Source organism: Bemisia tabaci, chromosome 2 (genome assembly GCF_918797505.1).
Source record: "Bemisia tabaci chromosome 2, PGI_BMITA_v3".
In the NCBI taxonomy this organism is placed as follows: domain Eukaryota; kingdom Metazoa; phylum Arthropoda; class Insecta; order Hemiptera; family Aleyrodidae; genus Bemisia; species Bemisia tabaci.
In genome coordinates, this window is record NC_092794.1 from 7780051 (window position 1) to 7807062 (window position 27012).

General features: G+C 39.5%; 1 protein-coding gene across 6 annotated transcripts in view; it reads right to left on the reverse strand.

Moving 5' to 3' along the window:
* Positions 1-27012, reverse strand: part of Camta (Calmodulin-binding transcription activator) — a 322129-nt gene that overhangs the window by 263912 nt on the left and 31205 nt on the right. The window lies entirely within an intron of this gene.

The window sequence follows — 27012 nt, forward strand, 5'->3', positions numbered from 1 at the left end:
ATCTCTAATTCTTCATTCAAATTTACATTATACGTTTCAGTATGCGGCAAATTAGAGAAAAATCATGATACATCTTATCAATACATTATGAGTGGTGCATCACTGCGTCAGCGACGAGATCAAAGCTATTTATATTTCGTGTTCGCACTTGTTTTTAAGCCAATCCCTCCTCAAGATTTTCTATGTATTTTCGTAAGAAGTCTAGTTTCACATTCTTAGGTGAAAACTTGTTCACTTGTTTGCGCATATCTGCCCTTAAGTAGTTCCATTTCAAACTCTTCATTGCAATTCTTTACTGGCAAAATGAACCCTGTCTCTTTACGTCGAAATTTTCCTCCGATGCCTCTTTATGCCTTTTAGCTTCTACCTCTTGTTTTCATTTAATACTCGAAAGACTCTTCATTCAAATATTTTTGCCTACACTATGCACGAACCGTTTCATTTTTACCCAGCCATTCTTCAAACTTATGACCTCTCCTCTCCTTCAACAGTTTCTTTCAAGACTAATCCAGTATCACCATTCCTGACCTCGCCTAACATAGTGCAGTCGCTGGTCGGCGCGAAAAGCGTATTAGCGCCTACAAAGGTGCAGGAATACTTCACGCATTGCGCCTAACATAGTGCGGCCGCTAGTCGGCGCGAAAAGCGAATTGGCGCCTACAAGAGTGCACGAATACTTCACGCATTGCGCACAGCACTGAAAATACGTACACAGAAGATTTCACAAACGGCTGACTTGCTTGGCATGACATAAACAAGTCCCTTTTTTAGAAAAAGTTCTTGGATTCTTCACAACTAAAAGGATTAATAGTGGTCCTTTTTTTCAATGAAAATTTTACTAAAAATGAAGGGCTGATTCAATGACGTTTTCGCTTTTCTCATTTGAGTTCACAGTTTTCTTCGGTGGTGCACCGCAGTCGTTCCGGATCCGCGAAACTACTCATTAAACCAACATATCAAAATCTCTGGACACATTTTTTCAACTAAAAATGTTGAATTTGCATAAAACTCTGACGATGAGCTGGCTCGCTCACTAATTCGGAAACAAAGGGGACGCTGGAGAGGCTAAACAGGCTGGTAACATCCGCTACGCGAGCACCAGGAAACAAGAGTCATGTTTTATTCACAGTTGAAACAATTACAATGAATAATAATAGTCAAGAATCTTAATGCCAGCCTATAATCCGTCCGGAGCGGGACAAATGTGTGTTGGTGCGACTTTATGTACCTAACATAAGCCGCTCACCCTTGTTTCGAACCGAGCGGAGCGACCAGAAACATCCCACCTTGTAGATCTTCCGCTCCATAACACAAAATTATTTCAGAATTTCCAAACTGGCTTCCATCTTAATTAGCCGGAAGATACGCTTTTCACTCCACCACTTCTTCTCGCCATTCTGGTTTTACGTCTAGATGCAAACAGCAAAAGTCTCAAAAATCAAGCTGGTTTTTTTTTTATTATTTTATTCAAAAGTCTTCATTGACATTTCATTTACAGCAGAGTACTTATAAATAAAAAATAATTTCGGGGAGAAAAGGTAGCTAGTTAATTTTACTAGAGACATTAAGCATCTTAGGCTAGGTTTCTACAGAAAATATGAAGAGCGAGTGCAAATAAAAAAATTTAGATTCGTAATTTCATGGAAGCAAAGAATTTCAAAATTTTGGTTGTAACACTAGGATCATCATCGTAGGTTTGGTAGGTAAGCAGAAAGTAACGTGTTCAATTCATGTACCACACGGTTTCCACAGAATTTCGGGTAGAAAAATCTCGAATTTTTCATAACTTTTTCTTGACTGCTTCCAAAGCATTGGTACGATTTAACTATGTTGCAACCAGTGGCGTGGCGTGCTTTGCGATAATCGATTGATCTACCATTTTTAAACCTATGGAAAAGACAGGTATGGATGAACAGGGTGAAAAAATTTAAGCTGTTAGGAGGACTGCATTTTGTATTTAGGAACTACAATTTCTGACTCATTATTAAAAGCTATAAATGCACAGCGAAACTAATAGTAGATACGTTGTTTCTAAAAGGAGCCAAAAATATTTAGACACATTTCTGGTTCCTCGTTGCGTCTCTCATATTTTCGCTCAGTGTTACCATTCTTCGCCCTCTCTCTGTTCCTATACTATTATTTTTATTCATTTTGTATGTAGGAAATACCATTTCTGACTCTTTATTAAAAGCTATGAATGCACAGCGTAACTAAAAGAAGATACGTTGTTTCTAAAATGAGCCAAAAATGTTTAGACCCATTTCCGGTTCCTGGTGCGTCTCTCATATTTTGGCTCAGTGTTACCATTCTTCGCCCTCTCTCTGTTCCTGTATTTTTATTTTTTATTTGTATTCATTAAATTTTGTATCTCATGTATATATTTATTTATTTTTTTTTTAAAGAAAAACTATTTCAGGGCTCTCGGCGAGGCGAATTGAGGTTGGGGACCGCGGTGCGCTCGACGACGTTCCCTCACCGCGAGGAGCGCAATTACAATTGAGGAAACTTAAAACATTATAATGAATGTCACTTGGGAATCAACTTGTCAGACTTCTTTTACGGCTCCCTTTGCTTTATAATTAAGAATTCGGTGGCGCCGAGTTCGGAGTTGGGAATTAAGAGGGTGACGAGGGCGGAGGTGGACGAGCCGAGGAGGAGGACAAACACGGAGTTGCCCGTTTTCGGAATTCGGATCCCGGGATCCCGCCCCAAAACCCCCCATCGCCCACTCGGGCTTCCTCTCGCCAGAACTTAACCCACCTGCTCTCCTGCTTCTGCCCAAGAGAGCGCTAACTACGCAGAAGATGTTTCCAGAAAATGGATCTATTTGGGCACAAGCGGAAAATGGACGACTAGACAAGGTGCACATTTGGACGGAGTTAAACAGATAGGAACCAAGCCACATCGGGATCGAACCGAGAAAAAAAGGCCTAAAGTTTGGCTCCTGCATAAGACGCAATGTAAAAGATAAACTTCAAATTCAATTTCTGCAAAATTTGCTCCGACAAAAACTTTGAATTTTGGCGATAGATAGTAGAGCAGTGGTTGAGTTTGAAACCACTCATAACTCCATTTTTCCCAAAATGTGGGTTGGTTCCTTTCTGCTTAACTCAGTCCATTTAAGCATTCTGATACATGTTTCTCTGCCAAAATTTCACGTGGAGCACGATTTTATCATCTAAAATTATTGAGATTGACTCCTAACTACGGTAATAACGTTTTTATTTTACATTGGTTACGGAAAATTTGAATTACCCGGTCACAAGAAACTCAATACTCAACGTGAGTCCATTCGCGTACAACAACGGTTTCGGCAGGCTTCTCAATCAAGCAATGTTCATCCCCCCCCCCCCCCCCCCCCCATGTGTCCGTCGAACAATAAAGAACTTGCTATAGCTGAGCCAAAGTGTCAAGATTGAGGTTGTCAGATTTCCACATCGCAGTGACTGTCATGGTAACAATTAGTGCGCCCATGTCGCGCGCAAGGTACGAAGCTAAGCATTCTGATACATGTCACTTAGCCAATTATAGAACACGATTGGCGCATTGAAAATTACTGAAATTAACTTCTGATCAAGATGCATAATGCTGCTTGATGCATGAATTAAAAAATTCCGCTCATTCGACACATCCCTGTTGTGATTCAGGAACTACGAATCTTACCTTACTATGAGGACGGGGATTCATTCATTCTACTAGTGGCGTGGCGTGAATTGCGATATATCTATTGTTATGCCATTTAAAGCTATGGAAAAGGATCGATAAACAGGGTGTTTGCAGCGAAAACCTTAATAATCGATTCTTTACCATGCGTTTAAATGGCGAATCAATCGATATATCGCAAAGCACGTCACGCCAGTGAATTCTATGCTGCACTATAGCCTCAAATACTATCTTCTACATGTTTGCGTGGTTACTTTTTCAACAAATAATAAACAATTTCTAAATTAAGATCGATTTCAGTGAGAGTGGGGCCTTCCTCGACAACCAACACAGCAAGAGATACTGCTCTCTTGCATTGGTGATGTAGACTTACATGCTGTTTCTTTCGAAATAACGTTACTTTTTCGGCACTTACTGCTTTACTCTGTCACAACTAGATTTTGTGAATGAGACGAATTTTTCCGCTTTAGCAGAATTATTCGTTTCATTTTAGTCGGATTAGTGATATGCTGAAGTAAACTCCATGTCGAGCATTGGAAGGGCTACGGACGGCTGTCTCTGTTTATCACTGTAGTACACGTCAAAACGTACTTCATCACAGAAAAACAGTATACACGTACATACTGATTTATATTAGCGAAAATGATAGAAATTGTGCCATTATCATTTGTTTGGACCAAATCCGAGAAAACGGAGCGTCCCAAAATTTGTAATGGCAAATAGCGCCTATCTGGCAGCTCTTTCTTGTCCGTCACTCCAGAGGCGAGCTCTCAAGAGGTCGCGAGAAGCTTTCAAGAGCTATTCTCGCACTGATATTTTTGCGAGTAATGATGGTTTATTAGTTAAAAAGTTCGTTTCTTGTTCATTTCCACCTCGGAATCGAGCGCGTGGTTTGAGAAATCACACCGGAGAGAAGAATTTTACAATAATAAGATGCTTAGTTACATAGCGACCAGGACAAAGCATAGTTTTTCATGTCGTTCTTCTAGCGGTTTCCTTACTTAGAGAGGCGTCATATAATTCACACTCTGGTTAGAACTTGGAAGTAGTTCAAAGAGGGCTTTAATATGGCAAATGAATGTGCAAGAACAAGTGACTTTTGAGTCCGTCAACGTTGAGGTCTTAACAAAATTTCATTTTAAACAAAGAGCTAAGAATCAACGATTGTTCTTGGAATTTTTAAGCGTTCAGCCGATAGAGAGCCGATAGAAATGTTCAGAGGTTATGAGGTTCCTTATATTTTCACAGATACCTCTTGAATTTCCAATATTTTAAGAGTAAAAATCCATAAAAGTACAGACTGGTATTGCATTTCTCATTCAAAAATGCTCCTCACATTTCTTCAACTGTCCAAATGCTGAAATATGCTTATTTATGCTTATTATGTGCTTATTTTATTAAATGCTGTGTATTTTGAGATAATGTGCAATCTAGGGCTAGAATTAAACGACTTATTTATCATTGTACAAATCACATTTCTACAGAGAATTCCTTCTCACACGATCAGAGCATTATTTTGTCTACAGTTAGTAGAATAATCAGCATTTCAGAAGTGAGAATATTTGACTATTTTCCTAGGCATTTACCCAAATGCCTAATTTGACTATTTGCCCTCGACATATATACGCAGGTTTGTTGACTTAGTGCAATTCAGATAGGTCTTTTCACGAGCGCAGGGCGAGACCCGCGAAATATTTTGCGCCTCGGCAACCTGGAGGCTTTGTAATGAAAGGAAAGGAGAAAATGAAGCTAGATAAACGGGTCGAAGGAAGCTGTGAAGTTTAAAGTTGGATTAAGGGGGTCCAGATTTATTGGTTGAGCTCAGATTCGTCGCTCTCGTTGTTAATGCTGACTTTACTATTGTTGGCTAATTAACATTCCTGAATAAATTAATAGACGGTGTTTTACGAAAATAAACCAAGTGCTCGAATACACTCATAAGGTAAGATAGAAAAAAAACCCCTGTTCCTGCATAAAGATTAAAAATACCACAAATGTCACTCCAAAGTACGCAAAAATGTTGATTACATTTTTAGGAACGGCCTAAACAAAAGTGCTTTTGAGCATAAAAAAGAAGGAACTAGGTATTATCTCCGAAGCTTGAGTATATTGTGATATGCTTAAGGGCAAATGGACAAGCAGAAAAAAGTGAAAAATCTGATGAGTTGAGCACTGAAGAAATCCAAATAAATAAAAAGAAAATCGCGGAAAAAAAATCTTCTTGGTCTTTCCTTATTTTTTCATTAATTTAAAATGTTTTAGTGACGGCATATTCAATGAAGATTAATGCAACCAAAATGTCTTAAGACTGGCAGCGCTATGGAGACAATGAGACGATGGACGAGAAACGATGTTCAAGTGTTGAGTTGGAGAAATGAGGTTCAATGTAGAAAGTTACTAAAAATGTCCTCTTTCTTAAAACATATTAATTACGTAACCTAAACTTAACCTACTAACATTTCCAAAACGAATTATCAGTAAAATTTAAGAGCACAAGTTCATGGTCGATTTTTACATGGGCTCGATGACAATACACAGGCGCTTGGAACTTGCGATGAAGTATTTTTTCGAACTCATCTACTTCAAAAAATAAATTATTTAATAGAGGTTTGCAAATTTTCAAAAATGGTGTTTTTTTTCTACATGCGGAATACATGTTTTCATCTAATCGGCGCTCTTTTGGATTCGCCGCATTCATTAAAAGTGCTCGCTGAGTTGAGAGTTGGGTTAGGTTGGGTTAAGCAACTAAACTAACTCCCCGGTGAGGCGTGAAGTATCATACAAATTGAAGGCGCGCAAACGCTTGGATTTGAGTGTTTAAGGAACAATTTACGAATTGGGGTTCCCACCAAATCTAGAAAATGAAATTCCCTGATTTCCCTGACACATTTTCGTGAAATTCGCTGACAATTGAAGCTATGACAGATGGTCAAAAAGACATAATTAGAAATACTTTCAGGGCAAAATTTGTTATTCGGAACGTCAAACCCGTTCTAAAAAACAAATGAAGGTGCTTATCAATTTTCTCTGACATGTTCGTCATCATCCCTGACATTTTCTGGTATTCCCTGACTGTAGCAACCCTGATGAATACAGCCCTAAAACATTTTTTCTTGGCTTTGAAATTTGAGCTAGAGGAATACTTCGGGAAGTCAAGATCAAAAATACTCCTACAGCGTATTTTCCGTGCAAAAAAAACTTGGCCCTTCTCTACTTGATTCAGTCCAATTGGACTACATTTAGCAATTAGGAACTACAGTTTTTAGCCCATCCGTAAAAACACTCATGAGCTTAGGGAAAGTAATGGTACATACGTCGTTTCCAAACTGAGCCGAACATTATAGTTCCAAATTGAAAAACGCAGTCCAATTAAGCGGCTATATCCCTGGTGGAGGACAGAGTATGGAGGAATGAAACCGAAAAGTAAGAGAGCCGAAGGGAAGGAAGGAAAAGGCGGACAAATCGCTGGCTGATACACGGTCAGCCGAATGCAGGAATGTATCGGGAGCACTTTTAAGTTAGTTATTCCTCGGTGCCTTTCAAATTTGGCACCGACTCCTGTCTTGATGCAATTCTTTATTTCCAGCCCGGGCGCCTCGCGGCATGTCGCTATGGGCTCTCGCATATTTCAGCCCTTCGACCCCCGTTGCCGAATTTCAAACGAAAATCCGCCCACTTAAAGTCCCGTTCAACAGAAAAACGCACACGTTCATTCAAAACAAGCTGCCTTGATACCTGTTGGTATATACATATATGTATGAAACATGTTAATTTGAAGTATTGTAAGTATACAAAATGTTAATTTGAAGTATTACGATTTAGTAAATATTGAGATGCCTAGAGAAATAAGATGATTTAAATTCGAATTAATTGGTGTTCCGGTAACAACACCAACGAGACTCGCACAATGACGTCATCAGTCCTAAGAACACGAGAAATTCCGGTACCAACACTACCGCGCTAAGGAAAAACGCCGTAAAAGCCTTCGGACGTTGCCGAATTGCTTTCGACAAAACACTAATTTTCGGGGAAATTCCCGAGTATTTTCCCTTCAATTTTTCAGAGAATTTTGTTCGTAATCTGATTCAAAATATAAAAAATTTCAAGGATAAACCTACATTACTTTCCTAAAAAATTGATATTCAATCGAGGAAGATTTGGCAACGTCGGAGGGCTCATACGGTGTTTTTCCTTGCCACGAAAGGACAGGTGGCCAACGCGAGGGTGAAGATAATGCGCAGAGGAGACAATGAACATTTCGTAAAAAGGCAACGTCGCCTTCGCCCGTCTCCCGCCCCCATAAAAATCCGTGATTCGCCGTCTCTGTTCATAATTTTTATCCTTCCCGTCCCGGTCCAAGATCCCGTTCTTTATCTGATAGAGTTGTCTATTGCTTACAAGTTCTTGGAAAGGATACGCGGTTTTAAGTCATCGCCCCAGAATCGAGAAGCGGGGGGGGGGGGGGGGGGGGTTAAGGTGGGTGAAAGAGGATCGAGTATAATGTGGGTCCTTCCTCGGATGTCTGAATCATGCGTTTACCTATTTAATATCCCCCTCCCCCTCCCCCCACTCGTTCGTCGATGATTCCGATGAGCGCCAAAAGTCATTTTCTGAAACTGGCAGAAGGGTCAAAATTCGTCCCTCCTCCGACGTAAGAGCGTACCGCGATTTCCACATGAGCCCCAGAAAGCATGGATTTATATATAAATCAGGGCTCACTTGGGAAATGAGATACGGCCTTACGTCAGAGGGGCGACGAATTGGCGAAGCAGCTGAGGATTCCTCCGTCCGAATTTGTTTCATTCCGATTATTTGCGGGGAGAGAGTGCAGTATTCGTAAATTTTGGCCGCTCACTTCCTCTGAGTAATCTGGGCGTCTAAATTATGAATATGTCACAAATGATCGGTGCAATTATGAGGGTCCAGCGGGCCGATTATTGACATTGAAAGACAAAGCAATAGACACAGAAGACAGTATGGAGCCACCCTATTGGTTAAAATGGGTGGTTCGTGTAAACTAAGGGAGAGAACGATGGACTAACTAGCGAGTCTCTCGTGGGTTACTTAGTCTATACCTACCTTCTTTGTCCATTGCAACCACCCGCTTCCACCAATAGGATCCTTCTATATCTCTCTTGTCTTCGTTGTCTATAGCTTTGTCTATCAATTTGAATATTCGGCCCGCAGGCCGTAAACATATGAAGTGGCATTTTAGGACAAATTAAGATGTTGATTATTTCGAATCAGGGTGTCTACTAAAACAGGCTGGTCAAAAATAAGTACTTTTACAGTACTTTTCCAGTACATTCTCGAGAAATTCAGTACCTCCTCCGACAGAAAAATTCCGTACTTTTTCAGTACCTCAATATGACTAATTAGAAAAATTTCAAAGATTTGAAATTGCGACAAAAATGACAAAAAATGTATAAGAATTCCGGACCTTTTTGCGGAATTTCCGCACGTTTTCAGTACTTCGGGACCGCCCTTAAAAAATCAGTACTATTTCCGGACTTGCAAACACCCTGCGAATAGACCCTGTCTCGAAGACTGATACGAAAAAAAAATGGGAGATACAGCTCCGTAATAGGACTTACGATAACAGCCCGTTTGTAGTCACCAGCAGGCTGATGGTGGAAATTGATAGACAAAGCTATAGAATAAGAGGATATAGGGAGTGTGAAGCGATCCTATTGGTTGAAATGGTCGATTTATTATAATGGATTCAGATCTAGGGGAAACGATAGTGCTAACCTTCGGTAATGAGCCTTGCTGCGTTGATAGAAACAAACTAAAACAGCTTTTACCTTATTTGGACTGCTCACCGTGAAAGACCCCCTAAAGTCGACCCAGCCACCTACAATCAATATTCAAAGAACTTTTCGTCCGAACGGAAGATCCATTTCTCAGACCAGGGCACACTTGTCGGTAAATTATTCCAGGGGGTCCTTCAATAAACCCAAAGATGATTTACTCGATTAAGTAGTGTTTTGATGCCACCAACATGCATTCCTACATTTGAGTCCTCCTGTATTTCCCTCCCACTCCTACACTGCCGTGTTAAGGAGGAACGTCATATAAACATTCAGATGTCGCCGAGTTTCCTCCGATTAAACACCAATTTTCTAGAAAAAAAACTTGTGTGTGTTGTTCGCTGGAATTTTTAGAGAATATTACCACGTATTAGATCTAGTTTATCTGAAATTATCCATAACTCTGCAACAATGAATAATGGACCACTAGACAAGGTACGAATTTCAGCATTCTGATACATGTTTCTTCACTAAAACACGTAAAACACGATGCGCACAACGAAAATTACCGAAATCAACTCCTTCCGAAGATATTTAATGATTCTTGGTGCGTGAATTGAAACCACCCGCTCATGAAAACTCAATGCTCTACGTGATTCACATCGCGCGCTAAACGTTATCATGAACGCCTCTGCGATTAAAAAATCTGGGAACCTCAACCTTGACGCTTTGACTCAGCTATAGCAAATTACTTATAGTTTGAAAAACACATGTGAGAAATGAACACTGCTTGATTGAGAAGCTTGCTGAAACTGTTGTAGTGCGCGATTTGACTCACGTAGAGCTTTGAGTTCCTTGTGAGCGGGCAGTTCAAATTCCCCGTAACCAATGTGAAATAAAAATATTAATATCTCCGTTAGGATTTGGTTTCAGTAATTTTCGTTGCGCGAATCATGTTTTACGTGAAATTCTGGTTAAAAAACATGTATCAGAATGCTTAAATTCGTACCTTGTCTAGTGGTCCATTTGAAGGGGAAACGTGAAAGTGTCCGAATGTTCCTAAGAAGTTTTTCCTGGGTCCAGCACAGTGGCGAGACGTGAGTGATCAAGGTTCGATATTTCCCCATTCTGAGCTATGGTAAAGAGTCGATTATTGAGGTTTATTGATTCTTTTCCATAGGTTCAAAGGGCGGATCAATCGAAACATCGCAAAGCACGCCACACCACTAGTGCAGCAGTACACCCACTTTTTCAACTTATACCCCTCTTCTTTCTTTCGCTAACTATCTACCTATCATCTCTTAGAGCCTCTAATTCAGTCAGAACAAACTTTTAGGATTGCATAGCAATAAAATCTCTTCGGAACTCGAAGCTAGTTTCAAAGTGTTTGAGACGTATTTTATTGAGAATGCATCAGCAATTCAGCATGTTGCTGAATTCAGCATTTTGTTTCAGCATTCAGCATTTGTCGTGACGCGGCCAACCCTATAGACACGCACTTCGAGCCTTGCGAAAAAAGAAGTAGGCCAAAAATATGAAATACACTACTTTTCAATATTTTATAACCAGCTTATGACCTAAAATCACAATCAAAAGGGTCTAAAAAAAGACGGGGAAAACAAAAACATGATGAGATAGCTTATGCGTAGTATGCTGATGATGATAGATTTCAACGATTCCTCTGTATAAAAATACAATGGAGGCTGAAATTTTTAAACGTCGCATGGCGCTTGTGACACTTTGGCCAAAAGGTGACGATATAACATGCGACATATACATAGCATACTTATTTGGAGATACGCGGTTCTATCCGGCCTTGGGGACGATGAGTGTGCTCTTTCCTTGCTAGGCAAATTCCGCGTATCTCCATTGGGTTAGCATTGGAGTTGGGAGGGCTTCTCACGGCAGGCGACACGGGCACCGGGGGTGGGCATAAACAAGCCGGGTGGCGCAGCCTCCGCTGCGAGCCGTTGCAAACGAAGATAGACCATAATTCATCGTGAGGCATGGCCCGCACTGTTTTTTACGGAAAACAATGACATGGAAAGTGGGAACATAGCGGAATTATTATCAACTCGCGAGCCCTCCCGTACCCGTGGGCCTCCTGCTGATAAACAACTTGGAAAAGCACAGCTTTTTCCTTACTCCCCCCCCCCTCTCGCCTCTCCAAGAGTGAAATAAATAAATGGATAAAATATTGACTTTTTTCGAAACACTATTTTACGACACTAAGAGGACTTGCCGAGGAGCGTTTTTTGACATCGAACGGCTGGGTTTGGAAAAATGGGTGTGATACATAACTCTGATGAGAGGGAGTTAAATTATCAGCCGCGCTACAGGATGACAAGTTCCTTTACATGTTTGAATGTGTGATATTTTAGTCCGTCTAATTCAATCTGCTCTAGTTCATTTTATTCTTCTTTCTGTAATTCTTTATTTCATCAAAACGTGTTTTTTTTAATAGTATTATAATCACGAAAACACTTTTCGTACGATAAATTTCGAGGGCTAGAGAACAATTTTTCCCCCCAACGGTTTACTTTTCGAACTCATCTGTTTTAAACGATAAATGATTCAAGAGGGGTTTTGATTTTTAAAGAATGTGCCTTTTATCTGCCAGAAGAATATATATTCCCATCAAACTGGCTATTTTTTGGATTTATCATATTCCAGCGGCCGTCTAAGTTGAGAGTTGGGTTCGGTTGGGTTGAGCAACTTAACTAACTCCGCAGTGAGGCGTGAAGTATCATACGAAATTGAAGGCGCGTAGAGACCGTAAGCGTTGGGTTCGGTTGGGTTAAGCAACTAAACTAACTCTCCAGTGAGGCGCGAGGTATCATACGAAATTGAAGGCACGTAGAGACCGTAAGAGTTGGGTTCGATTGGGTTAAGCAACTAAACTAACTCCGCGGTGATGCGTGAGGTATCATACGAAATTGAAGGCGCGTAGAGACCGTAATCATGCGGATCATTGTAAGCACCAGCGCTTTTATTCGCGTGACTTTGGCGCTCCGATTCTATCTTAATCAAATTTTTTACATAAAATAGCTATTATTTTGAATATTTAAACGTTTTTTTGTACAGCGATTCTCTTAAGTAAGTTCAATCAGACCTAGGTGTCCTATTCCTCCTTGCGGAGTAGCCGCATTTTTTCAGCACTTCCAGACCGCCCTTATAAAATCAGTACTATTTCCAGACTTTCCAGACTTGTAGACACCTTGATAAACATTTTAATCGGGGAAATTTCAGCAACATTTGAATTCTAATAGGGCGTTATTCCGTATTGCACGGCGGCGCTACGTCGTTCGCATTAATCTACTCGCCGCTTTATGAGCTGCATCTCACTACGCTCGCCCAAAAAACGAAGTCGGGGGAGGAATCTGAAGTCCTGACCCTCGACCGCAAATTGGTTGCGCTCTCGGACTTCCAACAAATCATAGGGCGCGGAGCGGGCTAAATAAAAATAATGGTCCTCCGCGCTCGGAGCAATAAAAATTAGAAATTTATGAAAACGCTCCAGCATTTAAATAACCGCTGAAGAAGTCGACGCGATCATCGAAGCCGCCAAAACGGGGAGCGGCGAAAACAAAAAGCGCGAAACGGGGAAAGGTGGTCGGGAGCTTGAATATTACATTTGCTGGTGCATGCGGGGGCGGCAAGGTTGGAAAATAATAGGGGCGTTGCGTGGGTTTTCAATTAATCTTTTGATACCGTTCGGGTCGTAAGTAAAAGAGGATTAATATGCAGCTGGCGGCGGTGTTGCCGGATTGAAATGAGCCGTAAAAAAGCTCACGGGATGAGCGAGATCTGGCGCGCTGGGGAGGAACGCCCGGATTATACTACCTAGAGTACCTTTATAGACAGAGTATGGCCATTTCTGTTCCGGTTTTTCATTGGTCGCGTGAAAATAGGCTGACACGATGTTCTTACGGCCGTAAATAAACAAACAAGATGGCTGTTATCAGCAAGCAAGATTGAGGTTAGCCGGCCAGGTTGGCCTAGTGGTTAGCGCGTCTGACTCTAGGTCAATAGGTCCGGGTTCGAATCCCGGTGGTGGCGACAAATTTTCATGGAACTGACGAGTGGATCTGTAACCAGAATTCGCTCGGCCTTAATCCGTGAAAATTTGTAAGCCCGAGCATGGATGTCTACAAAACTCCCTGATGTCTTCGGACAATAAATAGTGCCTATAGATGGCTGTAGATTCCTAAAGGAATAGAAGCCACTAAACTCTCAAAAAAAAAAAAAAAAAAAAAAAAAAAAAAAAAAAAGATTGAGGTTATGCACATCTTACATCCTCCTGTGATAAAGGTGAAAGGCGATTTAACAATGTTTTCGTGTATTTTTCGTGTGCTATTCGTAGATATGCTAGTTTAAATTTTTACTGCCGCATAATTGAAATTTTTGTGAAATTTAGCTTCTTATCGATGTTAAGGTGAGCCGCCATTTTGTTTGTTTATTTACGGCCGTAAGAGCATCATGAAGCCTAAAAACTCGTTGACCAATCAAAAAGCGGAACAGTTTTCCTGTAGTAAAAAGATACGAATGACCATACTCTGTCTATAAAGGTACTCTAATACTACCTATATACGGCCGTGCTGAGGAAAAACGCCGTATGAACCTTTGAGCGTTGCCAAATTTCCTTTTGATAAAACTTGAATCTCCTGGTAAACTCATGCATATTTTCCCTCCAAATTTTTCAGATAATTTTCTTCGGAGTATCATCTGAAGTTCCTGTAAATTTCGAGGAAAAATATTAGTAGCTTTCCTAAAAAATGAACGGTTCATTGGAGGAAATTTGGCAACTCTCGAATGTTCATACGGCGTTTTTCTTTAGAACGGCAGTATATCTGCCGTGATAGCGAAGAGAGTCGTAAGTGCAAAATTTTCGAAATCGAGTTTTCTTCAAAATTCGTCCAAACTCTTTTAGATGAAATTACTGAGACAGCTAAAACAGCAAAATTCACCCTAATTCAATGAAAACGAGACATATGAAAAAGCCGTAAGTGCACAAAAATAGTTTTTTTCAAGACAGCCGTAGGTGCATGAGAGCCAATGAAAACAGTGATTTCAAGAGGAATATGCCGCCCTCATTTGCCGATTTCTAACCTGAAAATGTATTTGTTGTGTGTCCAACACGCTACCACAAAAGCACGCAGAAGATAGCACTTACGGCTGTCTTGCCAAATACTAACCTAACATGAAACTGAATTTTACCTTTTTCATGTACTTTAAAATATAATCGGACGAGTTTTAATCCCCCAAATGATTTCTAAGCGTCTATCGAATGATTGGTTGCGATTTGACAAAGAACGGAGGCTTCTTTGATAAAATGTTCCACTCAGAAGCTTCTAGGCGCATTTTCTCAAAACTCCATCTTTGCAGTTACGGCTCTCTTCGCTATCACGGCAGATATGGGGAGAGTACGGGAATATCGGTGATTTTGAGGTTAGACCATGGAGCTATTAGGGTCCGAAAGGGTAGCCAATATATGAATTCCAATTATTTACAGTGATTCATTATTAAAATCGTTACGGCCCGTCGTTTGTAAAGCACGTGGTCGACTTGGTTCTTGCATAAATGTACTTATTATTGCGGAGGAACGTTTGTTTATGAACATTCATGGCCATCTTAGCTTGATGTTGGAATCTGAAGATTGCTTGTGACATTTTAATTTTTGTTGTTGTTGGAGGGGTGGCTGCCCTTTTGGGCCCTTCAAGCTTCATATTTCAATGTGTCCATGTCCTCCCGATACAGATGCTCTAGCCGGAACGAGTGAATATTATTTTTAAGGGTTTTTTAAGCATTTTTAAAGTAATTGTTTTACTATTGAAAAGATTATGAGTGTTTGTCAATGAAGTTTGATGTGTTTTAGATTAAATTATAAATAAAAATATCGAGAGAGCCGCAAGTGAAAAATTTCAAAGCTTTTCTAAAGAAATTTGAATTAATTGAAAGAACTGTGGCAGCGTCCGTTCATTCACATGGCGTTGATTCTTAGCGAATCATATATAAAAACATTTAATTTCAGACATTTTCTAAAACTTGCACACATATTTAAGAATAAATATTACCAAGAGTCTCCCGTTTTTAGCCTCCATCACGTGCATCCAAGAAGAAGGGGCTAACGTACGTTTGAATTCAAAGTATGATAATTCCTACTTCCAATCTCGTTTTTTCACTTTAAAACGATTCAATTTGTTGATTAAACACGAATAGATTGCAATTTGCCGGCGATTGCTAATTGCATGCAACATAGAATGTTTGTGAAGAAATTGATGAGGAAACAAATTACTGACTGAACAATCACAATCACTACCTGAGCAAATGTTAATTAAACAATACTAAAACACTTTATCGATGGTGAAAGTGCAGAAGTGCGAATCTCGAAAAACACGATTTTCCAGGATAGTAAAAAAACTGTCTGAACTCCTCTTTATTGTCGGTAGAAGGGTAATAATTCTTGAGGATAGCAAGAATAAAATGTTTTTTCAAACTCCATTAGCAGTTTCAATAATTTCTCGAACTGTTAGAAAATACGGCAGAAATGCCGAGATTCGCGTTTTTGGCACTAAGAATCGAAAAACACACACTTCACTTCACCAGGAGATACGCATTTTTGCAATTAGTGTTTTAAACTTGTTGGTGGATTGGGATCATTTAAAGACTGAAAGAAGGGTTTCACACTTAAATATCCTTATCAGATAAGATTTAGTTGGTCATCGAAGCTCCATCCATCCATGCTTTACGCTTTCCTAATGGACCAGTGGACAAAGTACCTTTTCTTCAATTTTGATTATTCACAATTAATCAACGAAAGCTCATTTTATCCGCGCGAAACATTTAAAATTCACAACCGCTTTTGAGTAAGTTGCGATCTTGTAAACGGCTATAATCTTTCAGTTTCGCTTCAGAATACGATGACCGAACCAAGGGACTTAAAATACACAATCTGATCCAGCGGCCTGCGCTCTCTTCTTTGAAGTAAGACGTAGAGACAGGAACTAATCTTATTATTTTTTCAAAATAATTTCCTCCTATTGCCGAGGAATATTATTTTGAAAAAATAATATGTTCCTCGGCATTTTTTAATATATGGCTCAATTTAAAACCCAAAATTATGAACTTTTTAGTCAATGTTGTTGTACAAGGCCACTCACAATAATTACAGAAGAGCGCCTTCAAATCAATCCGTAAACTTAATGCAAAATTCTGATACCACTATTCGTGCGTCACGGAAGTCATATTGCATACCCGCCCATTTGAAGGCGTATCATAGACTTCAGGCAACGGGGTACGATTTAGAGCAATGCCACAACTGACCCCCAAGGAGCCAAAGCCAAGGACCGCCCACCTGGCAACTAAGGAGCCAAACCGGGGGCCGTCCCCCTGGCAACTAGGGAGCCAAAGCCGGAGGTCAGCCCCCTGGCCCCTAAGAAGCTAATGCCGGGGGTCCGCCCCCTGGCCCTCAAGGAGCCAATGCCGGGAGTCCGCCCCCTGGTAACTAGGGAGCCAAAGCCGGGCGTCCAGCTCCCTGGCCCCTAGGGAGCCAATGCCGGGGGTCCGCCCCCTGGCCAACTAGGGAGCCAAAGCCGGGGGTCTACCACCTGGCCCCTAAGAAGCCAAAAGCCGGGGGTCCGCCCCCTGGCCCCTACGGAGCCAATGCCGGGGGCCGCCCCCCTGGCAACTAGGGAGCTAAAGCCGGGGGTTTGCCCCCTGGCCCCTAAGGAGCCAATGCCGGGGGTCCGCCCCCTGGCCCCTAAGAAGCCAAAGCCGGGGGCCGCCCACCTGATACCTAAGGAGCCAAAGCCGGGGGCTCTGCACCTGGCACCTGAAAATCTGACCGACCGGAAACCACAATCAATGGGATTCGTTATCCACCCGTAATTTTACTTGACCGGAAATCGTAAATCTTATTTTTTGCTTTACCGGAAATGTGCCCCAATCGAAAACTTGAATCACTTGGAAATCTACCCGACCGGAAATGTGTTTTTACCTAAAGTTTGGTTGTTCTCGGATGGAAAATAACCAATCTCAATACCAATATATCATTGATTTTCTCAAAAAATCGCAAAAATTCGATATAAGCGATTGATATAATGACTTGTTAACGTTAAAAATCGATTTTCCAAGAAAAAATGCGTAGGTGTCGGTGTAGTACAGTCATATTAGGTGCATTATAAGTCATTCATGAACCAAAAACGAAGAATTTCAATCGAAAAAAATCGTCGATTTTCCGTAAAGAATCTTAAAAAATCGATATAACCTATCGATATATCGACTCGTCAACATCATTAAAACTCGATTTTGCGTGTAAAAATACGTAGGAACCGCGGTGTGTTTTGCTGTTGAATATGTGAAAACAACGATAGCAACCCCTTAGACACATCAATTCAACAAAAAAATTGCGAAAAATAAGGCCGGAGTTTGACCCATTTGCCCCCCCCCCCCCCCCCCGTAACTCGAAAACAGTGCCTATGCTCATCTTGAAATTTTTTCCTGAGTTTTCTGTTATTATAAGTTTCCACTTAAACCTTGGTTCGATGGTCGAATCGAATACCGAAAAAGGTGCGAAAGTCCGCCCTTATTTTGGGAGGCTCTTTGATTCTGCGTTTCGGTAATGTATCACAAAACGCTATTCTTCCTCAAGTTTGTTAGCCAACTTCATACAGAAACACAAAATGAAATTTCGATGTAAGAGCGACTGATCACACAGAATACCGTTCATTTATAACTGGAGATTCAAGTGATTACTCCGTGAGCAAGTCTCAACATTCCGCGAGACGACTCGGATCCTGTTGCTGTGGTCATAACTACAATCAGGCATCGCGTAATCAGTATAATTTATGCCGTGAGCCCTGTAATGCGCATACACTTATGGGTCTCAGGACTCATGTCTTAATGCACATAGATCCGTTTGGTAGAAATACGTTCATTTTGTCATTCCCTGGCGAATCCTACTTTTTCCCTGTCTTAGACAGCGGACCGCAGTCTTCAATAATAATCGGCCGTTTCAATCAATAGGATCGCTATATTTTTTCTTAGTCTTCTTAATCTTTAACTTTGACGATCAATTGCAATGATCAGGCCATTGCCGGTCATATTTCTATAAAAAATCGAATTCCTTGATCAATTTTCCAACCTTGAAACGAGCTTGCTTACGTCCCTCCATCAAAGGATCGACGAATCAAGACATTATCACGCATCAAATCGTCGCTCCTCCGACGAAAAGACACATCTCAATTTCCACGTGAGCTTTATTTTCCATACAAATCCATGCTTCCAAGACTCATGCGGAAATTGTTATACGCCCATACGTCAAAGGAGCGACGAAATGACGGTCGACGTCTATGACGATCTGGCAAGGCGGGAGCCCAGGATGCTGCGTACGAGATGAGGATGAGATGAATGGCTAAAGGTGAAAGCATCTCTTCATCGAGGCGGTCATGGCATCGTGCATTCGAGGATTCGTGTCGGCGCAATTGCCCTTTCGGGGAAATGCATCCTGATCATCTTGATTGAGACGCATCGGATGCTCGGGTCCGAGAGGATTTCACAAAGCACAATCCAGGCAACATGACAATAGGACATTGAATCCAAGTCCTAGTGTCTAATTCTGTCGTGCTAAGGGAGAACGTCGTAAGAGCCTTCAGACGCTGCCAAGTTTCTTCTGATAAAAACCGGATTGGGTCAGTTCTGCCGTAATAAGGAAAAACGCCGTATGAACATTCGAGAGTTGTCAAATTTCCTCTCAGAAAATAGTTATTTTTGAAGAAAGGTATGAATCTATCTCCTTGAAATTTTCAGGAACCGCAGGTGGAGTTGAGAACAAAATTATCGGAAAAATCGGAAGGAAAATCTTTACAAATTTTCCAGAAAACTGGTGATTTGCCGTAAGAAATTTGGCAACGCCTGAATGTTCATACGGCGTTCTTCCTAAGCACGGCAGAGTTGCGATGGTCACAGAATCGTGTTTCGATGCTTGATTCTTGTAGATCAGCTAAAAATAATACCATCCAAACTCTACGTTCAATATTAGCCGAGATATCGCCTTTTAAAAAGCCGGATTTTGACGTCATCCACCGCGGTGGTGACACCCTTGGTTTCTTCCACCTCGCTTTTATCAGTCAGTGATGCACTGGTTACTCAGCGTGATACTTGGATGAAAGCAAGGTGAAAAAACCAAGGGTGTCACCACCGCGATGGATGACATCAAAAACCTGTCTTTTCAAAGGGCGATATCTCCGTTAATATTGAACGTAGAAAGTTGCTGTTTGGACGGATCTTATTATTTTTAGCTGACCCACAAGAATTCAAGCATAAAACCACGATTTTGTGACCAACGCAACTGAACCATTTACCGGGAAAATTGTGAATATTTTCCCCCGAAATTTTCAGACGATTTTGCACGCAATTTAATGTGAATATCTGAAATTTTAAAGGAAAAATATGCATAAATGTCGTAAAAAATACATGCTTTATCACGGGAAACTTGGCAACTCTCGAATTTTCGTGCAGCGTTCTTCCTTAGCACGGCCGAATTCAAGCCGAGCCGATTACAATCAAGAAATGCCTTGAAGGAGTGGATTCTAGATTTTTCCTATGTGATTTATGTTGTTTCTGAGTCATTTAAACACTTGAATTCATATGTATATACGCCCGTGGTAAGGGTTCGTGACGACCCACACCTACGCAAAAAAAGGAGGCACGATTGAAATGACAACATTTTTCGGGGGGGGGGGGGGGTTGTCCGGAGGTAAGTGACATTTTGGACAAAGGGAGAAGGAGAGGTCAAAGGTAGGGAAAAACGGGTTAAGTGATTCATGGACGAACCCTCACTACTTTTCAGCAAAAAAAGGAAAGTTGTGAAAAGTGAGAGATGAATTAATCCGGGAAATCCAAGTGCCCTCATTAAATAGTGTAATAATTGGACGTATTTCTATCAAACGGAACTATGTGCATTATGACGTGAGCCCTGTTATGGACATATTCGTACGGGTCTCAGGGCTAATGTCTTAACGCACATAGTTCTGTTTGATAGAAATACATCCAATTAGTTTTCAGTTCAATGAAGACATTTTCTTTTGTGAGCTTGCATTGACCTTTCACCTGGGAAACCCGAAATGTAGGGATATCTTGGAAATTGAAGCCACTCTTTTGTTTTCGAGAAGAACAAGGAAAACGTTGGCGACCTCGAGGGCTCGGAACTTTTGGTACTTTGGTCAGTCGAAGTCGCGCAGCCGTAGGGGTTGAGCTTGAGCGTAGAGGATAATCAATCGGAAGTATATTTTATCGGAAATATATTAATCTCGGGACCGCGTGTGATAATCGTGTGATTCAAGTGCATTACCATCAGTGTAGTTTCGTGTGCAGTACTTTATTTTCGTGTTCCGTACTTTATTATTAAAATTTTTCTCAGTGTCAGAAAATACCTGTGACACTCAGTGAATTGTTCCGTGAAATTAGAAGGTGCAGTGAATAGTTGAACAAGTTTCGCGTTCGGTTCGGTACTATCGTGTCGACTTCATTATAAAATTTTTCTCAGTGATTCTTTTCGTGAATATAGAAGGTGCAGTGAATAGTTGAACAGCCTTACTTTCCGCAAGTTTTCTATCCGCCGAAAGTTTTCGTCAGCATGCCTCTTCTTTTTCTGTCCAGTGTAATAGTTTGCTGTGTTTTACATTAAGTGGAGTTACTATTCGTCACTTGTGTCGGTTGTCATTGCGCGAATTTTCGGTAGTGATTTTTCAGTGATATTTCTATGAAGTTTGATTTGAGGATATCGTTTCGGAAGTCATTTTGCTCACGTGTATTCCTCAGCGTTGATTCGGTAAGTTGTTAGATGTAATCAACAAAATGTTTTTTTCTCTTTTCTTCTTTTTTTACGAGAGAAGTGTAGTTACATTTAATATCGGTGACTTAAGTGTGAAACCACGTATTTCCAGTAAATTTTATGCTACCACTTTATTTTTCGAGGAAAATTAAGTCGACTGTTTGGCTTGATATCTTTACAGAACACTGAAAAAAACACATTGGATCTAGAGTCCAGACTCTTAAAAACATTGAAAAGAAAAAATACTCTTGATTCAATCGGATTTATGCTTGGGTCAAAAGAAATCGGCATAAATTAAGAGGCTTGGTTCTTGATTTAAGCTAGATTCTGATTGAATCAAGAGTACTTTTTCTTGTTGATGTTTTTAAGAGTCTCGACTCTAGATCCAATGTGTTTTCTTTCCAGTGAATATTTTGCTAAAAGAGAGGAAAAATCGAGGTAGTTTTCAAGGAATAAGTTGACTAGTTTTACCAAGAAAAAATAAAGTGTAACAGGAGGTTCGGGACGTCGCGGACGGAGATGGGTGATTTCGCACTTCGGCCATCGATATTTAATTTGAGAATCCCTGTGGGCGATAATCTTTTGATTTTCTCGAGATTTTTTTCACAATCAGTCAAGTTATCGAGGTTATTCTGCGTATTGAAATGTGTTGCAATTTTTTGCAGTTGCGAATTACCTAACTTCTTCATAAATCGATGGCCGAAGTGGAAAATCATACATTTCTATTGTGGTGTCATAAAATTTCCACCTTTGTTCAATTTTTTCAGGAGAAACAAGCTAACTCATGGCTTGAAATTAATACAGAGTATTCTGCATACAGAGAGGAAAGATCACGGAAGTTTTAAAGAATTTAGGTAGACCAGTTTCCCCGAGAAAAAATGAAGTATGATAGGAAATCTGTTGAATAGCAGACGGAAACGCGTGGTTCTACACTTAAGGTGATTTGATGGACGCCATATTTTGTGTCAGAACGGCATGCGATATATCGCATCCATTGGTTCCATTTTTTCAGCTACTCGTCATTTTTCTCCAATTTTGAGATCGCAATTCTGTTGTCAGGAGACAAAATCACTCACTTACCAATTTTAACAAAGAAATTCAACGCAATAAAGGCGTGGTTTTTTAGAGAGAAAATATCACATTCGGGGGCAGTTTCGATATCAGTATCGAATGCGATGTTTTCTCTGAAAAAACCACATCTTTATTACGTTGAATTTCTTTGTTAAAATTGATAAGTGAGTGCTTTAGTCTCCTGACAACAGAATTGCGATCTCAAAACTGGAGGAAAATGACGAGTAGCTGAAAAAGTGGAACCATTTGATGCGATATATCGCATGCCGTTCTGACACAAAATATGGCGTCCATCGAATCACCTTAGGTCGTCGATATGAAAATGTTTAATCGTTAAAAATTGATTATTATTAACCAAATTATGTGAGAATATTGTAATTTTGTGGTAAAAATTGCAGTTTTATTCCATTATTTTCAACATTATTTCAATTTATTCGTTAAGAGGTTCCATATAATAGACAATGTGCAACAAGGTGATACGTTAAATTTATCTCTAAAAGGTTTTAATTTTTTTCTTTGCAGCCAATATTTTTCTCGTCTCGCCAACATTCGTGGAGGCGATGAAGTAGGATGGAAGTCTTCACCCTGCATCAGAGCTGTTCCTGACCTTGCAGATCATCACTTCTTCATGGTAAGATCTTTCAAGCTTCCTTCTATTTCGAAAATTAAGGTGATTCGATGAATGCCATATTTTGTGACAGAACGGCATGCGATATACCGCATCGATTGGTTCCATTTTTCCAGCGACTCGTCATTTTTCTCGAATTTTGAGATCGCAATTCTATTGTCAGGAGACTAAAGAATTCACTTACCAATTTTGATGAACAAAGTCAACGTATTAAAGGCGCGAGGAAAATAGAGGAAAAATACTGCAATCGAATGCGATATTTTGTCAAAAAAAAAAAAAAAAAACACCGACTTTATTACGATGAATTTGTTAATCAAGATTTAATAGGTGAATTCTTTAGTCTCTTAACAACAGAATTGAGATCCAAAATTCGATAAAAATGACGAGTAGCTGAAAAATGAAACTAATCGACGCGATATACCGTATGTCGTTCTGACACAAAATATGCGTCCATTTATGGACGATCAAGAAATTCAACGTATTAAAGGCGTGGTTTTTTCAGAGGAAAAATATCGCATTCGAGTGCAGTTTCGATATCAGTATCGAATGCGATATTTTTCCTCTAAAAAAACTACGTCTTCATTACGTTGAATTTCTTTGTCAAATTTGGAACATGAATTCTTCAGTCTCACATGACAACAGAAGTGCGATCTCAAAATTCGAAACAAATGACAAGTAGCTCAAATTATCGAACAAATCGATGCGATATATCGCACGTCGCTCTGACACATAAAATTAAGTCCATCGAATCGCCTCAACTTCTAATGAATCGATTACCGTCAATAATTTCAATTTTTGAAATGGGCTGCTAAAATATTTGAGGGGCTTGGAGGACAGGGCGCGTAAGTGCAGTTTTTGAAAAAGTTGAGATTTTAATGATTTCAAGTAAAACTATAAAAAAAGTAGTGTGTCTTATAAAAGTAATGTAGTACTTATAGTCTTAGTGCATATTTTGCGAAAAATTTCCTGTCAAAATTTAATTTTTAAGTTTCAAAAAGTCAGTTTGAACTTTCATTCCGCCGTAAGGTTCCATGTAATTTCGAGACTTTAAACACATATTTCTCGAGGTAGCAAAAACTGCACTTACGCGCTTTGTCCTGCAAGCCCCTCATTCTTCCTAAACACTGATCATCGCCGCTGTCATCATTAGGCGATTTTAGGTAGAATCAACTTAACTGCATTTGATGGTGCCTAGTTGTACCGCGTTAAACAGAAAGGAACCAAGCACATCAGCTATTGCCAAATTTTATCGGGCAATTTAATTTTTACATGAAAACAGTTGTGCGGGTTTTTGTGCAAATTTCTATGAATTTTCTCCATAATACAAAGCAAATTCCTCAAAATTTTCAAAGGAATCCGCACAAACGTTCTCTCGTAAAAAATCAAATTCCTCTGTTAAATTTGGCAATAGCTGATGTGGCTTAGTTCCTTTCTGTTTAACGCGGTCCAGTTTTTCCTGATGTTCTGTTTCTGTAATACTGCAGAACTACGGAACATAATGCCTTGAAACTGTCTTATTTTTCCAAGATTCTGCAGAATAAACTGTTCACTGAATTCGCTACGACAGGATTCAGCTTCATTTTTAGTCATTTCCCGGACGAAGAAACGTAAGTCCATTCCAAGGTTGTCAAATTGATTCAAAGAATTCAATTTTTCACAAACACGAGAAAGCGAAATCTTTATCCAACATTTATTTTCGTTTTTCATGAGATCAGCGGAAAAATCAGTGAAATGTACAATTAATACCTAACATTTTCCTTTACAAATTCAAATTTACGAGGCGAAATCTGGCAACAATGAAATGAACCACATTTTGCACAAAGGAACCACTATTTCTGGCTCATTTTAGAAACAACGTATATGTCATTGGTTTCCCTGTGCAGAACGGTGGTTTTATGGAAGAGTCAGAAATAGTGGTTCCTTATTGCAAAATGTAATCCAAATGTAGTTATGTTCTTTCGTGGGAGGGAACGACGAATTGGACTGCATTTTGCAATTTGGAACTATTAATTCTGCTTCATCTGGAAAAAACACTTATGTGCATAGGGATACTAATGGCACATGCGTTTTTTTTAAACCGGGCCAGAATTTATAGTTCCAAATTGCAAAATGCAGTCCAATTGAGGGAGGAAAATAGATTAAAAAACCTCCCAATGAGTGGCCCCGTTTCGTCGCTCCTCTGACGAAAGGGCGAAACTCAATTTCCTCGTGAGCCCTGGGTCACATTCAAATCCATTCTTTCTGCGGTTCATGTGAAAAGTGAGATACGTCCTTATGTCAGAGGAGCGACCTTTTTTGAAACCCGGGGATTTCATTCGTACGTGACCGAAATGAAACCTTATGATGAGACAAGCCTCCGGTAAAAATTTTAGCTTGAGGATACGTTTGGTTTTACAGTGGCGTGGCGTGAATTGCGATGTATCGATTCTCATGCCATTTAAAGCTATGGTAAAGAATCGATTATTAAGGTGTTCGCTGCGAACACCCTGTCTATCGATCCTTTTTCATAGGTTTAAATGGCATGACAATCGATATATCGCAATTCACGCCACGCCATTGGTTTTGGAGCTACAGCGTTGCAAAGTTTGCATGTTTGAGTCTTAAAAATCTTCATATTTTTGAAGAATTTCTTCCAAAAGCCAATTTCAAAGTAATGTAAGTAACAAGTAATGTAAGTTTCAAGTAAACATGACGCGTAACTGAAAAATTATAAGAAAATCCGTAGTAAAAGTTTCAAATTGTGGATGAGCCGTTAATAGCAGTACAACGTTGCAAAAATTACATTCTTGCCCTTTAAAAATACCCATTTTTTTATAGTTTTGTATATTGTTGCAGTATTTGAGACATAAAATATACAATTAGAGATACTCACAAACTCATAGTAAAATTTATATCAGTATACGATAATTTTAGGCAATGCAGCGTTGCAAAGTTTAGACGTATAGCATAGATTTAATCAGTATACGATAATTTTGGGCAATACAGCGTTGCAAAGTTTACATCTTTCATCTGTGAAAGTGTCTACTTTTTCTTGTTATTGTATTGGAGACAAGATACAATATGAGTAAATGGTTAATAGTGTGAAGCGAAATGTGGAGGCTTTATGTTGATCCTGGGTGACAATTGCATTAAAATAACATCGTTGCAAATTTTATCTGCTTTTCTTTTAACATTCGATTGTATAAAATTAGTTAAAAGTAAGGATACTTCCAATAGTTATTTTACTTTAAAATGTAATTCCAGAGGATTTTTGGAATACAATGGATGATTCAGCATCAGCGTTGCTTTCAAGATCTGAAATATTCTGCCTAGACTTAGTTGCAAATTCAACCTTTTTTAGGTGTAATGAAGAAACTAACGTAGAATATGGAGGCGTTTGGGTTTTTTTTAAGTAGAAATAAATCTTGATATAAATCATTCATTATGCCTTAGAAAACTGAGTATGTTGAACGTAAGAATGGAAGATTTTGAAAATATTAAAGAAATAAAAAAAAAAAAAAAAAAAAAAAAATGCAAAGTAAATTAAATGAACGAAAAATAATAAATACACCAACAAAACAATAAAATATAATTTAAAACCTAAATAGAATATTTAAATCACTGTTGCGTTAATGTATAAAAAACCCAGACGCCTCCTTAAGAGAGAATTTTAAAATTATTTAAAAATGACTTTTGGAGGGTGAAAGTTTAAAATTGGCATCATGTTGAGGCGTTTTCTATAGATTTGAAGGCAAGACAGGACTGATACTGAAGCATCACATGAATAAAATATTTTGAAGGAAGAAGATAAAAAACTATAAAAAATACAAAAATAAAAAAAAAATGAAAAATAATGTACGGTGGAAAGTCATATAAAATTGAAAGAAAAAAATGTCAATGTAAATAAAAAAATAAGCAAAATCAAATAACTACTGGAAGCATCTTTATTTTAAAATCGTCTATTATTTATTGCTTGGAGAGAATTGTGAATAAACTTGGCGAAAGTATTATTGCAAAAACCAATTGTCACTTGGAACAGACATCAGACCTTGATATTTTGGCTTGATATGAGGGATGATACCCATTGA